General features: G+C 40.4%; 1 long non-coding RNA gene across 1 annotated transcript in view; it reads left to right on the top strand.

Moving 5' to 3' along the window:
- Positions 1-415: 415 nt before the first annotated feature.
- The window catches only part of LOC138824765 (uncharacterized), a 453,914-nt gene continuing 448,071 nt past the window's right edge, over positions 416-6,258 (top strand). Inside the window, exon 1 of the long non-coding RNA XR_011371179.1 lies at positions 416-530. This is a non-coding gene — a long non-coding RNA (uncharacterized lncRNA). The remainder of the gene's footprint in view (positions 531-6,258) is intronic.

The following is a 6,258-nucleotide window of genomic DNA, read 5'->3' as shown; positions in this document are numbered from 1 at the left end:
TCACATTTACACAATCTAAAAGACTTGTGTTGAATGTCTTAACTCGAGTCAACAGAGAATTCTGGGAGGACCAAAAAGCTAAGTTTAGTGAAGATACAAAACAATATCTAGAGCTGGTATACTTGGGAGCATGTTTTGAGAACTAATAATCAGTTTTAACTCTGACTTTCGTTGTGAGTTAATACCTGAACCAGTATAATTGGAATTCACTCACCAGGCTTGCAGGCTTGGTGGTGTCATGGATGATTTGCCTAGGATGCCTTCTTGCTGGATCTTGCTACATTTACATCTCTCAAAAGTTGCCGAAATGAACCTTAAACAGTTACAAGTTTTAAAATGTCTTCTTGTTGCCTGGAAACAGTTTAATGTTGGAGTCATTAAGAAAAAGCTTATTTTTTTTTCTACCGTTAGCTTATGACTCCTCAGCGATTCAGTGCGGCTCTCTCGGACCTGCCTCCTCACTCATAGAATGGCTCGATACTATTGCCAAGCTCACTGGACAGAGATGAAGATTTAAGAAGGCAGGAAAGGTAGTATGTTTGGGGGAACTGTGACCAGCATTTTAAGTGGAGGGGGTCTTTGGATTCATATCCCATCTCCAAGTGAGAGTATTTTGGCTTTCCAAACACTCTCACCATTTCCTGTCTGTGACTACCAGCACTCACCTCCTTCCCGTCCTACCACTCAGCCTCCCAGTGGCTGTGTTTAATCTCACTCTTTTTTTTTTTTTTTTTTGGCAAGGAAAAGGTTTAAAATAGTCCTTCTTCTGAATTTGATGACACTGAATCCCAGCAGGTACAAATTATGCCATGTACTCCAGCAGAAAAGGCTGCAAAGAGTGAATAATGAGATAGAGTTAGTGGTAAGAACAGTAGCGTTCTGTGGGCCTGAGGTCCTTGTGCTCAGGGAAAAGCAGCGACTGAGGAGAGGGAAGAAATGGAAGAGGATTGTGTAAAGTTCCCTCAGTATCTCCCAAAGTTCACAAGTCATCATCTGCGCTTCTTCCTTGAGCATAAATTAAATTGATTTAGAAATAGAGTGCTTTACAACTTCTACTTTTTGAATGGATAATGATTGCAACGTTGGGCTAGAATAGGGGGACTCATGCGATGTCAACTTCATAGAAATAGCTATCCTTGAGATGGAGGTCAACTTTCTTGGTTCTTTCGGAATGTGTCTGTATTGCCTGCAGGATTTTAAATATTACTTTTTAAATGGAAACACACACACACACACACACACACATGCACATACACTATGATAATTTCTGGTGAAGGTATTTTGCTATGGGGGAGAATTCGATTCCTGCCTAGTTTGTTGGTACCATTTGCTTACTACTCAGATAAATCGGGAAACTGGCAGTTACTCATCATGATGAAGCAATTAAGGACTTGTCTGTTATTATTGTCTTTGTTGATTGGTTTATCTATGTGATTATTATATTATCTGATATCATTGTTTATATTATTATTGTTTTTTTCTACCTGTTTTCTGGTGAAGTAGTCATAAATGGAAATAGACTCGAAGTAAACTCTTGGGCTCATTACTTTGCCTTTTTGGGACTCATTCTCTTATAGCAAATAGAATGTATGAAGCCAGTCCAATTTCTGGTGGGAACACCAAGCTCTGCCTTCCTTTGGTGATTTCTGATACTTACGCTTTTCCTCTTTCCAAATTCATGCCTAATCCTGGACATTTTCTTATTATGCTGGAAAATAAGCCAACAAACCTATCAGTCTACTTAGGGTATTTATATTTGTTAATATTTGGCTCTTATTTGAATTTTAACAAATGATTTGTATGGAAACAAAGCCTTAAACGTGAAAGAACGAATATATAACATTGAAATTTCAGATAAATTGGAGATGGAGTCATTACTTGGCTTATCTAATAGACAGCCACACGGTTCTAGTTCAATAAAACTTGTGTTTTGACAATCACAGAAGGGAGAAATGCTCTGTGTCTTTGAATGCAAACAGAAAGGTTTAATATACTTTATGGTTGCTTCCAGAAGTTGAATTTGAGGTTTTTTTTTTTTGTTGTTGTTGGTTGTGGGGCTTGAATTCTAGGCCTGGGCACTGCTGTCCCTGAGCTCTTCAGCTCAAGGCGAGCACTCTACCACTTGAGCCACAGTGCCACTTCTGGTTTTCTGGTGGTTAATTGGAGATGAGTTTCATGGACTTTCCTGCCCAGGCTGGCTTTGAACTGCAATCCTCAGATCTCAGCCTCCTGAGTAGCTAGTATTACAGTTGTGAGCTATTGGCTCCTGGCTCCTAAAAAGTTTTAAGAGGAACAAACTCATAGTGGGATTTCATGCTTTCTCTCCCAGTGATTTTTCTATCTTAAATTATCTAAAGATCACTGGAAGCAACCAAAATGCAGAGCAATTCCTTTCCAGCCCATACTTGGAGCTTCTAAAATGGCATAATATGCAATCTGAAAAAGAGAGATGATCATCTAATTCTTCTCTCTCTCTCTTTCTCTCTCTCTCTCTGTCAAAGTAGAGAAGTGTAGTAGATGATTACAGTTTGAGCCTTCAGGAGAGTAATAAAAATAGCTCTGACAGCCATTTTCAATAAAAATTATTTTTCAATGGGCAGAATATCCAATCAATGAAGATGTTTCTGCAGAATTCTTGTTTTGCAGTATGTTTGGAGATAGGAAGATTCCATAGGCAGCCACAGAATAAAAGAATAAATGATAGATGGCAGGACAAAACCCAGATACCTTACTATTTTTTTTTTTAAAAGAGAACTGTTTTATGACCTTCCAGTTTCGAAGGAAGATTTTCTTCTACAATTTTTTTTCTAAGTAAGAACTGACTGAGCAACCGGTTTTCCACTTCCGCTCTTGTGAGGGTGTCATTATTTGTACTGAAAGTGCCGTTTAGTATAAAAGGGTGGAAATTGTAATAACTGTGGGCTAAGAGCTATTTATGTTGCCACAGGACTTCTTTTTTTCTCCCATTCTTAGAACCAAAGAGTTCTAGTTCTTTGCTCCCATAAGACTGAACTTGGGGAAGAGAGAAACTGTATATGCGAGTCCATTTTCATCCTAGTTAATAACTGCATAAATTAAATAGGAACAGCTCTGCATTAACTCTACCTGCTTCCCTGCCCCTCCCCTTCCCGTATGTTTCTTTGCATTACAAAACCAACATTTAAATTCTTAGTATTATATCTTATTATAGCCAGCTTTCATTCTGGTAAAATTGCAACAAAGCTTTTCTCTCCTGTTCATTTGAATGTAATTTCTTTTTGAGGCTGGATAAGTACATTGATTTTTATGTTTTGTGGAGATTAGCGGTTTAACAGAATGATAATAGGGATTACTGAGACCAATTTTTTCCACACTGTTATTGGACTTAGCTGTCTCTTTAAGTCATACAGAGCCTTTAAAGATGTTTTTTCTTTGCTCTGAACAACGTTAAATAAAACATATAATGATAATGACAAATCAGGCATTTAGGAAAGCACAATTAAGATGGTAAGTATTTGCCAGAAGATTAAAGCCAGCTTCTAAGTACCTATATATTCTTTTGCACTGTGGCTTGCTTTTCTATTGTCTTGAATTGTTGTTGTTGCTGTTGGTCTTCTTCTTTTAAAATAAAATATCTTGCTGGGTGCTGGTGGCTCAGGCCTGTCATCCTAGCTACTCAGGAGGCTGAGATCTGAGGATCACAGTTCAAAGCCAGCCTGGGCATGAAAGCTCTTTGAGACTCTTGTCTCTAAAAACCACTCAGAAAACTGGAAGTGGTGCTGTGGCTCAAGTGGTAGAGTGCTGGCCTTGAGCTGAAGAGCTGAGGGACAGCGCCCAGGCCCAGAGTTCAAGTCCTACGACTGACAAAAATAAAATAAAATATCTTAAGATGCTGTTTGAAAAGGAAATAGGCTCATGTGGATGAAAAAGTCAAAAAGTATATAAATCAAGGGCTAAAGCAGTTTCTTTTCCCCCTACTGTTTCTACTTTTATTTTTTTCTATTCCCTACACTGCCCTTTGTTACTAACTTTTCTTTTTCTTTTTTTTTAAATTTTTTTCTTGTAAAGATACCGTACAGAGGCGTTACAATTACATGAGTAAGGCAATGAGTACATTTCCTATTGAGCATTGTTACCCCCTCCTTTGTTATTCCCCTTCTACCTCTTCCTTCCCTACTTCTCCAACTCTTCCCTCCCCTCCTCAAATTGTAAAGTTGGTTTTCAGCATAGTGTCTTGTACATCTCATTGTTACAATGGGTCAACCTGTATCCTTGTTTCAGAATTTTATTATTTCCCTTCCCCTCCCCACATTAGAAAAATGTATATATAAGATGCGGGGGCCCCAGAATCAAATACAGTGAACACAGGGGTTATACCATGAGGGAAGAACATAGCCCCCAAACTTCATTCAACATATGCGGAACAACTTCCTAGTTAATTCTGTTTCAACCCTCAGATGCTAAATATTTTGTGTGATTTCTTCTTTTGTTTTGAGTCTTAGCCTAGTACTGGATGAAGCACTTACTACAAATGCAATCCATGGTTAGTGTTGAGGGTCTCAGTAACTTGTTACCATGCAAGCTTGAGTGCCAAGGCCAACTATGTGGCTTGTAGTGGATAATCACTGCACATCATTTTTTCTTCCCATCTCTCTGGCCCTTTTCCCATGGTGAACTCAACCTTCCACCATCTTTTCCCTGAACAGAAACTAGAGTGACCTCACCAGTTGCCATTTGGTCTGTGGTAGAGTCTCTGAATGTCCCTCCTCCTATTGCAAGTACAGTGGTCTTTTATTTTCGTGGCTTGTGCAGAGGAGACACTGCCAAGAATGTGAGGCAGTCCTCATGATCTAGGCTCTCCTCCTGTCCAGCCTCATTTTATGTACTTCTTTCTACTCATTGTATGTTTTCTGCCTTCCCACTCCTCCTCTTCCTTGTGCATCTCTGACGAGCTGTTATAGGTTGAGTTATCGTCTTACTCCTCCTCCACCATTAATGTTGAACCCTCCCAAACCTGGGAACATCATTTTTTTTTTTTGTCAGTCATGGGGCTTGAACTCTGGGCTTGGGTGCTGTCCCTGAGCTCTTCAGCTCAAGGTGAGCACTCTACTACTTGAGCCACAGAGCCACTTCTGGTTTTTTGGTGGTTTATTGGAGATAAGAGTTTCATGGCCTTTCCTGCCTGGGCTGGCTTTGAACTGTGATCCTCAGATCTCAGCTTCCTGAGTAGCTAGTATTACAGGGGTGAGCCACCAGTGCCCGGCATGTCATGAACTTTTACTTGGCAGTAGGATCTCTGCAGGTGATGAATTTAAGATGCAGTAATTGGCTTGGGCCCAACTCCATTATGACTGTGTACTTCTGGACAGGTGAAGTTTGGATACACACAAACACTCGCATACCTGCATGCATGCACAAGAAGAGTGCATTTGGAGGTGCAGTTGTATTACCACAAGCCAAGGAATTAGCACTAGTAGGGGGCAGGCCTGGAACAGATACTTCTGCAGCTGTCAGAGGGAATGTGGGTCTGCATTCAGCTTAGTCTTGGACATCTAGCCTTCAGAACTGTGAGACTCAATTTCCATGGTATAAGCCACCCAGTTCATGGTGTGTAGCTTCAGGCTACATACTAGCTTGTTTCGAGTAGCCTGCAGGAAGCCAGCATATGGGCTTTTTACATTTTCATCTCAAACCACTTCTGTACAAACCTTCCTTCCCATACAAATGATTCCTGTCTTCTTTTCAAAAACCAACCGGGACTGGGAAGGTGGCTCAGTGGTAGAGTGCTTGCCTTGCATGCATGAGGCCCTGGGTTCAATTCCTCAGCACCACATAAGCAAAAAGAAAAAAGCCAGAAGTGGTGCTGTGGCTCAAGTGGTAGAGCGCTAGCCTTGAGCTGAAGAGCTGAGGGACAGCACCCAGGCCCAGAGTTCAGGCCCCACGACTGGACCCCAAAACAAAACAAAACAAAACAAAAAACCACACCAACCAATCAACCAACCAACGTAACAACCATGATGTTCTTGATCGAACCCTTGGAACCATTAACAGTACATTCATAAAACAACTCTAATGTATTGTTTTTGTTTTTCTCTTTTGGATTTCTTTTCTTTTTCTTGGGTTTGAACTCAGGGTATCATGCTTGCTAGGCAGGTGTTCTACTGCAGTGCCATGCTTCCATCCCCATTTTGCACTAGTTATTTTGAGATATGATCTCACTTTTACACTTGGCCTACATCTGGACCATGATTCTCCTATTTAATGCCAGCACAGATGACA

The sequence above is a fragment of the Dipodomys merriami genome, unplaced genomic scaffold, assembly GCF_024711535.1.
Source record: "Dipodomys merriami isolate MVZ:Mamm:240054 unplaced genomic scaffold, mDipMer1.0.p SCAF_13, whole genome shotgun sequence".
Classification (NCBI taxonomy): domain Eukaryota; kingdom Metazoa; phylum Chordata; class Mammalia; order Rodentia; family Heteromyidae; genus Dipodomys; species Dipodomys merriami.
The sequence above is the reverse complement of the archived record's forward strand: the minus strand, read 5'-3'. Positions and strand labels throughout refer to the sequence as shown.